Genomic DNA, 9782 nt, shown 5'->3' with positions numbered 1-9782 from the left:
CCGCGCTTTCCACAACTCCCTCCCCAAAGAAGTGGAGGAGACAGACGCTTATGGACATTGGTCAGTAGATTTGATATGTACACAGCCAGACACTTGAAGTCCCTTTCAATTTCCCAGCTGCTATTATGTAAAAAAAAAACCAAAACAAAACAAACAAAAACCCTTGAACTACCTGGTCCACCTGGGACTAGAACAACCTTTTGGGAAATTCTGACATAGTTCCAGAAATCAGTTTGGGGAAAAAAGCCAAAAGAAAGACCCTAAAAAAACCCAAAGCCTAAGCTACAGCTATCCACTTCTGTACAGGAATGCTATGAACACTTCCCCTTGCTGCTCACACCATTTCAGCTTTGCCAGCACTAGTGGCATTTGCAGGTGCAGGTTGGCCAGACTGCTGCCAGGGCGTTAGGCACGCAGTCGCATAACCCGTAGCACGCTATGACATCACGCTGACCTCAGCTCAGCCTCGGCATACACCAGTGCAGCTGCCAACATCAGTTCAGCTCCACCTATGTTAGCAATGCTGGGAGCAGCCTATGTACATTACGACTGGAGTTTTAAGCACTTTACGTGGAGCATCACTTAGCAGCAGCCTGTCTGCTCTAGAGTTCCTACTATTGTTACCACTGATAAAGATCAAAAGCTCTAGCAATAAGGGATTTTTCAAGAAATGTTTTAACAGTATTTCCCTAATATATGACAGGCTTCTGCAGCTTACTACATCATGTTAGCAGTTAACAGCGCCAGCATCAGTCAGCATTACATGCAGGAGTCCAGTGGATAATGCCAGAGCTTTCCACGGGCTGCTTTCATAGCTTTGCCTTCTGTCAAAACTTCATCTACTTTCGGGAAGTAGGTAATGTGTTCAGAGCCAGAGGCAATCTCTTTTCCCTTACTTCTCTGGGTTTATTTTTTCTAAAATTTAAATGGGGACATCAGCATGAACAACTGCAGGTAAAAGACATCTGTATCAAGCTTGCCAGCAGCCCATTCTTCAGAAACTAATCTGTGGAGAGGGGGAAGGGGGAAAAAAAAAGTATGCAGAAATAAAGGATGAGAAGACAGGACTGAGGAGACACCAGTTTGTTCTTCAACATGTAGTAACACCACACCTTTTAAGCAGAAGGCTTGGGAGAAATAAGCCACCTATCAGTTCAGCATGGGAAAAAAACAAGCACTTTTTCTTTTCATTTCAGCATCCCTTCACTAGGCTTCCAGAACAAAAGATAAGAAACAGTCCTCAGGCATAACTCCTCAGCCTGCAATCTTGTCAGTTTTCGTAAGCTAAGTGGGGCTGGGATGGGTCAGTACAGGACAGACCTCCTCCGACGAAAACCCAGTGCTACAGCAAGCAGTAATTCCCCAGTACGCTGCAAGGGGACACCACACATGACGCCTGTCAGAATTGCTGGGGGTGACCCACATGCCTTCCTTCACGTTAACCTTCACCTTAACAGGTGTCTGGTCTCTCTCTCTCATCCCAAACATGCATTTTCAAGGTTCCCCTAAGCATTGCTACCTTCCAGCACTGCCCGTGAGACCAGTTGTCATTCAGGACTGTCACTACCAGCTATCCCTCTGCTCTTCTCCTTTACACAAGCCCTCATGCTGTTTTATAGCACCCGGCGCTCACACCTGGGGAGCTCAGCACTGCAAAGCAGGCATTCCCACGGGGGCAGAGCTGAAGAATTACTATATCCCATGCAGCTTACTGCTGGGTAAGATGTGTGTCAAGGGGTATGCGTTCCTGGTGCATTGAACCCCTTGCTTCTTTCCTTTTAGACCCACATTAGGCATGTTAGATGTAGCACGACCTTTAGCGAGACAGTGCAGTGATTCCGTATACTGGTTTCTAGTCATTAAATGTAGGATCTTCAACAGAGCAATGACTCTTCTAAGGAGTAAGGCACTTCAAAGAACTCCAGCAAGCAAAGACTGCATGTACACAGTACTCCACGATGCTACATGATTATATCAAAGCTGCTGGGATGAAAAACTGACATTTGATAAATAACATGAGGTCACCTAAAAGATCGCAGAACACTGCATGTAAAGATGTTATTTTGACAAGAAATTAAGCCATTGTATAATCAGGTCTATTATCAAATCTACTGCTTTGACATGATCTTAGAAAAGTACGAAGAGCATGCAATTCCAATTGCTGCAGGATCCTCCCTCACTCAACACAAGAGGCATGCATTTAATATTCTTCTAGTTAGCCACGCATGTACAGCAAAGCCTAACGTACTTCAAAGTATTTATTGTACCGTATAAACAGAGCGCTATTTTCAAAGACTCATAACTGTCAAATCAAAGCTAGCTTTCACAAGAACATTCGGAAGCATTTCTGCTGGATGGTGGCTATTTGCCTGACAGTTTCAACTTTCTGTCCCCAACCACAAGAAGGTTAAATTTTTTTTTTTAATTTTATTTTTTTTTTAAAAGAGGCAGAAGAAAGCATTTTCTTGCTAGCAACCTGTCAAGCCATTTTGGCCTGAAGTTCTTTACTCCCTTCTCATACACACGTATAAAATGTGGTAGAAAACTTCAATTCTGCTAGCAAAAGTTCCAAGAAGAGTTTCTTCTTACATAAGACTGCCTAAACTCTTCATCGTAACAGCTCTCACTGAAGAATCTGTGGCTGCTCACCTCGACAGGCTACAGCTTTGTTTTATACTACGCTGCAAATACACTTCTAATCAATCCTCAAACAAAACCAGATTGGTACATAGATAAAATACTGCCATTTCACAGGCAGTGGAACAGTGATATCAAGACACCTGAAGAAGTCAGTTTAGAAAAATGCGGAGAGCATAGCTCTGAGCAACCTGAAAAAGGGTCTACTGCTTGATCTTACCCAGTGGTTTTAATCAGTGAACCACTAAACCAGAATTTTCCTTCAGGTTTTGCATAATTCTATACACACTGCAGAGGTGGCGAAGATGGCTTCACGCAACATACACAAGCAGACTTACAGATTTAAAGCAATTTGTAGAGCATAAGTAACATGGTCGAGTAGATAAATTGTAGGCACGTTAAGAGCCAGGTTCTGTTATCAAGTTCACCACCAAATCCAACCTAACCTGGTTTTAAAAGAGCCCACGGGCCCCAGCTGCCCTACTGATAAGGTAAAACAGGTATCTGCACCCTTTGTTCAGAAGGCATAGAGGACGACAACAGGCACATGGAGACCATTCAGTGACAAGATGGGTCAGCAATTTAAAGCTCCCTTGCTCTGCTACTATGCAGACAGCCCCACCAGAAAGCTAAGCAGCAAGAATACAGCAGCACTGCTTTAGTAAGAGGCCAAACAGCCATGAAAACAGGACAACCAGCTCAGAGTAATTGCAAACGCTAGGTGTTGAGCAGGCTATCCGCGCCCGAGTCACAACTGTTCTGAACTCAATAAAGAAAGCGGCAAGCCCTCCCTCAATTCTATATGCAGTTAAATTTTACACTCCTTTTGCCATAGATTGTACCACTAAGGAGCACTTAAAATCAGTATTGTTTTCAAGACTACAGCACCCAACTTTCAGTGAACTCTCGGAGGATGTTGCTCCGTCACCTCTCAGCCCTGCTTTGTTGAAAGAAATCATGTCACTGGTAAATACTTTCCATTTTCCTGCCTTCAAAAGGATTTCATTGATTCTGCCTAGGCTTTAACAACAAATAAGCCAACCACCTTACAGGTCCACTTTTCATCTCCCTTCCCTATTCCATAAGCTTCTTCTCAGAGGCCAAACAAGGAAAAGCTCACCTCTGCTTTTAAGTGTCTGAAAAAAAAAGGGATCTCGGAGCATGTCTATCTACTCTAAAGAGATAACATTCATTCTTCAGATATGATAAACTGCAATCTCATAACAGTCTTTAAAACAAGTGTTGTCAAAGTAGATCAAAAACAGAGCGCCGAGATCTGACTCTGCCGAAGAGCAGGTAAGAACAACCCACAGAAGTAGGAGTAAAACAAATGTAAAGTCAGGTAGCAGCAGTTTACTTTCACAATAGCCACAGTTTGGTAGCTCGGGCCAGATTTCAGGATGGGTCACCAGGATCCAACCAGAAGCCTATGCAGTTTAATGGCACATCTCACGCACTGATCTCAATTAAGTTTCCAGAGAAGTGTGCAAGAACCCCACAGCAAACCCAGGCACAAGCTGCTCCCTCCCTCTCTTTCCCAATATAGAAGCACATCTGTTAGAGCAGAGTAAAAATCAAGGTTTAGGCCACAGGCTTAATACCTCTTCCAAAATTTCTACTGTCACTGATTACTATAATTGAATATTCTTCATATTCCTACAGACATCTGATCCTTTTTAACTCTTGTTGAATTCTTGCTCCTGATGATTCTCACAGCATGAGTTTCACTGCTTAATTGCAACCATACTAAATTGTCTATCATCAGCTTACACTACATGTTCTGTATCACCAGACAGTCTTGAAGCAGCAGAAACTTTTCCATAGCTAAACCACCATACTCTTCTTTTTGCCCTGTTTAAAGCTTTTTAAGGAGGGTTTCTCTTTTTATACATTGCATGTATGTTCAGAGATGAGAAACATTTTTGGCAAAAAGAACAAGGTAAGCTGAAGGAAATGTTCTCAAGCAAGGGAAGCTGTAACAAACAGGTGTAAATAACATTTAACAAGTTTAGCAGACTCTTAGGGGTATAGTTAGATGAGCATTCCTTTTGGCAGCAACGCCAGCTTAAAAAACTGCTGCTACCAATATTTACTTCCACCCCTGCACCACACTGTCTGGTGTGCCTGTACAACCGTTTGCGTAGCCAAACGGTGAACCACTTTGGCAAACTGATGCAGGCTAGGTATAATCATTTTTTTTGCCAGGCTACTTATAATCCAGATCAGCTCCTTGATCCATTTCAGCATACAGCAGTACCAGCAGCAGTACCAGCACACACAGAGGGGTAGTGCAGAGTCAAAACAGGCAAGTGCCAAGGACTCCTCAAAAGCCAACTCCAGCACGGAAAGAAATGCTCACAGGCATACTAACAGAGGACAGCTAGGCCTATAGCTAAGGGTATAGTCACAAAGTACAGCCCCGCTTCTTCAAAAATATAAATTAAAGCCAACATTGGAACAGTTCATTTGGATTCAGCACACATTAAAATGTCATCTTATGTTTTGCTATTGTCATTGAGTTAACCAGCATTTGTAACACTGAGTCGTCTTAAAGGCAACTCTTCAGAAATTTCCCAACAGATGGGTTTTTTTGCTTGAGTTCATCAAGATTATCTGGAATTCCTAATTATGAATAAGGTTCCTGTTCTTCTGTACTTGTAGAGTCCCTACTACAAAGGAGGTCCAGCTCCAAAATGATTAAACTTTTAAAACAGAAAAAAAAGAAACTAACAGACAAGTAAAGGTACAGGGGGAAAGCTATTTTAAATACGATAGGCAGAGTAGCGCTCAGACAAAAACTCAGCAATGAAATCTCCTTGCATTCACAAATTGCTCTGAAAACCTGAGTTAACACCTTCATTTTGCCAGCAGGAAGACTAGAGGGACTCCAGCAGAGCTTGTAAGCAGGAAATCCAAGCCCATAGCAAATCTTGCTGGGTTAAAGGACTGCATATCTATGTAAACAGACCACAGACCTTACCAGGCAGAGATTTCTGTGAAGTCCAAGGCCGCGCAAACTAGATAGAAGGATTTTATGAAGGCTGCCTGCATCACTCTGAAGAAATTCTGGTAAACTTCGAGAAAGCGGAAGAGATCAAACCCTGCTAGGTAACACAGCTGACATTTAAGATGGGAATTAGTTTGAATACTCACTTGAGTGTAAATTGCTCCACAGGATAAAGTTGTTGTGGGTTGGGTTTTTTCCCCATTGAATTTATAAGAGACCAACAAAACTCCTAAGCCATAGGCACAGTTTGTAAGGCAACAGGATTGACACAGCATGTCAGGAACTCAAGAGGAAAAAAAAATCTGGAAAGAAACATGTAGAAATAGGTATGGAAAGTCAACATATTACAGAGTAGCAAGCCTTTTGAATAGCTAGGAAATATGGATCAAAGGTACTCCATTCTAATCCACCTCAAACACATAAACTGTTCAGAAAAGCTGCTGTATATGAATATTTTAGCCTTGTGGCTTATAGTTGCCTTAGTTTCTATATTTGGATATTTAGTGACAAATGTAGTTTCTCTGGCTGTGGACTAACCCCTAACTGAAAACAATCCAAGTACACAAACTGCAAAGATGAAATGCAAGATGGCGGGGAGGGAGTGGGGAGAAGCACAGGGAAGAAAGAGTCCACACCCTCTGTATTTATAATATACAGAAGAGATCTACCAAGTTTCTGGTTGTATGAACAGAAACTTATTTATTTTCTTTCATATTAAAATTCAGGTCCTGCCTAGCTTAGAAGATTGTGTTGACCGATAAACAAATTAACTGATCACAGGAGAGGAAAGCAAAACACCTCCCCAAAACAAAAAAAAAATAAAAAGACACCTATACACACACCCCTAGCCCACAAAAAGATGGTTACAACAGTACTGTCATCGTCTAGCTACTTCCCTCACACCAGAGCAGATTGCAGTTTCTCCCAAAACATCTTTATTGCATCTATGAGCTAAATAATCTGTACTGAAAAAACTATACTGGGAAGTCAGCAACAGAACTTTTACCAAACATTGCCAAAACCAAGTACGTACACACACAAAATACATCCCCAAAAGAACTTCTAATGTTAACCTGACCAAAGATGAGCAGCTGAATGGGAGGGGGACTTAGACAAAAACTTGTTTAGGGTGGGGTTTTTTTTGTTTGGTTTTGTTCACACTTATTTAACGTCAATGATTGATTAACATTTTGGATAAAGGAGGTCTTTGTTAGTGATTCAGCATCTCCACCCCTTCAATTAATGTGTTAAGAGTTCACAACAGTGCAGTGAGACCCAAGATCCCCAGATCCCTTTCCACAAAAAAAAAAAAAACACCCAAAAAACAGATCAACAAAAAACAAAAAAAAAACCCACACCACGCACCCAACCCACTGGGAAAATTCCAAAATCCCAAAACTGACATCGTTGCTAACTCCAAGTTAGAAAAAGAAAGCTGCCTTTCTTTTGTTGTTTGAGGAGGGGCCAGCAAGGGAGACAGGGAAAGAATATGAGCCCTTGAGCCATTTTTATGCTCTGAGTAAGAAAAAAGGACACATTCATTAAAAATAATCTCTTTGGAGATCACTGTTAAAAAAAAAAAACACCACCAAACAACAGAGCCATCATGCCAACTTGTCCAAAATGGCTATAAAATCTCACCAAAGCAAGCCCTGTGATTCTCAGGAGAAAGCAGATCAGTCTGCTATGGGATATGGGTATGTGCACTTCTGCTAGCACAGCTCTGCTGCAAGCGTAGGATGAACACAAAACAACCGTGTGTTTGCCTCTATTTCACTTCACCAGTTCAACACCTGTAACACCCCACTGTAGACAGCAATCGGGCATTACAGCCCTGATAGAAAGCAGGAGAGAGGTAAACAAAAAGAAGACAGGAATAAAGCTGTTTAGGTATGTTTATTCTTTCATTCCATACCCTGTGATTTTTTTTTATTATTTGATTTCATGTAATGCCTTGCCTAGCTTTCCAACACTTGTTTTTGTAATATTTTGAGCAATCGCTGACCAAATACTATCTTCCAACAAAACAGAAGGGAAAAAAAATCTACATCACTTTTTTTTTCCCCTCCTGCTTTTAAAGCTTGATACATTTATGGATGCTTCAGAGCATTCTATGATGGCTGTGTGGGCTTTTCACAGAGAAATCGAGGACAAAATACTTTCAAGGAAAATAAAAATGTTACTGGAACCCCTCAAAACTAGAAGAACAGTCTCCCCCGCTTCCTCCAACTGCATTTTGACAGTAGAGCAACTAGTCACCAACAGGGAGGCTTAATGAGACAAACTTGATTCGGCACAACCTTTTCTTCTCTGCCCCAAAGTCAGGGAGGCTAATGCCCAAACTAAGGAGGTGATGTTACTTTACAAGGTAAAAGCTACATGACTTGATGCTCCTCTCCCAGAAAGTGAAGTTCATGGTTATTTCCAGACCAGTTTCAGAGTCCAAGTTAGGTTTGATATCTGTAGAATAAATGCATCTTCCCTTTCACATTGGTGGGCTTTGAAGTGTTCCACAATCAGCTCCCTACTGCCACTTATTATTCCATACTTTCTTTCTTTGCTGCATGACAATTTCCTGATTTCTCATTTTGCTTACTATTAAACTGCTAACCATGTAATCATCCCACCTTAATATTTTTTACCCAAATAACAACCCACAATTGACTGTCACATCAGATTCTTCCCATCTGTGTCCTCATGCTTTGTCTATCCTCCCAGAGAAACATCCACCTTCCACATCCGAAACATTCAATCACCAGAGGCCTTTTTAGTCCCATCATCCCGTCACCTACACAGTGGCCTCAGGGACAGAAAGTTGGACAGCACAGAAATACAGGGTGCTTGCTCTCATCCTAGAAGTGGAGCCTTGCTGCTTGCATGCATGCGCCTGTCCCATCACTTCCCTAAGCATTTGGGGTCTCCAGTGTTGTTTTCCCCCTGCACCCCCGTCATCCAACCCTTAACCTCATGAACTTGCAGTATCTCTTCAGATTTAGCCTCTCTCATCCCACTGACAGCCTCCTGTACACCCTTTTGCAGTAGGCCAGGGCACAGACTCCCTCTCATGAACGCATGCACAGTGCTTCTTCTCTACCTAGCAGAAACACTTCCAAATAAACACATCTCCCCAGCCTCATCAGATACTGCTCTTCCCCACATCCCTATATACAAGATCCCCTCCCACACTCTTAGTATCCCACAAACTTCTCTTGCACAACTATCCCACATACCAGCTCAACACCACATACTTAGCTTCCCTGGATTCCTGCTCCCCTGATCAACACTGCTTCCCAACTCTGGACCCCTACAACTCCCTTTACAACCACATGCACCACCTCCCTCATGCTAAAAGCACTTCCTACCCCATATTCTGGCTCCCAATGCTTCCCTGTACCACAATCCCACTTCCATATCCCTTTCTCAAGTCCCAGCTTCTCTCATTTGCCATCACTACATCCATCCCCTCGTGTATCAAGTTATTTCTCCCCAGCGTACCTCATACTCCACATTTCTTCATCCACCTCTCCACATCCCTTCCTGCAGACACCCGTATTTCAGTTCTTCCTGCAACAAAGCCCCCCCATCACTTCCTCACAGCACATCCCAGATGACCTAATGTCCCACGTACCATCTCCCACCCCCTCACTGCACACTTCGCCTCATCCCCCACTCCCTACCGTAGACCTTTGTGCCCCAGCCCCTCACTTCAGCTCCACCGCAGAGTCCACACACCCAGCTCTCACCCCACTTGCACCAGCTTCTTTCTCCTAGGACAGCCCGCACCCCCAATCCCAACAGCCTAGCCCCGGTGTTGCAGTCCCTCCTATCCTATGTCCCAATCCCTCAGTGGGATTAAAAACTCAGAACTACCTCTCTAATCCACCCAACATGGTCCTCTCCATACAGCACAGCCCCCAGGGCACCCCAAGCACATCAGTGCACCTCAGAGCAGCACAGAGCTCTCCACAGCCCTATTCATACAGCACGGCCTCCTGAGCACCCTAGTGCGGCAACCCACAGCACCCCACATCCCTCAACACAGCACAGCCACATGGGCACCCAGTGCCCCAGCACAACCTAGGGCACCCCACACAGCATAGCCACGTGGCCATCCCATACACCCCAGTGCAACCCAGAG

This window comes from Fulmarus glacialis, unplaced genomic scaffold (assembly GCF_000690835.1).
Source record: "Fulmarus glacialis isolate BGI_N327 unplaced genomic scaffold, ASM69083v1 scaffold28839, whole genome shotgun sequence".
Lineage (NCBI taxonomy): Eukaryota > Metazoa > Chordata > Aves > Procellariiformes > Procellariidae > Fulmarus > Fulmarus glacialis.
Note: the sequence above shows the minus strand (reverse complement) of the source record.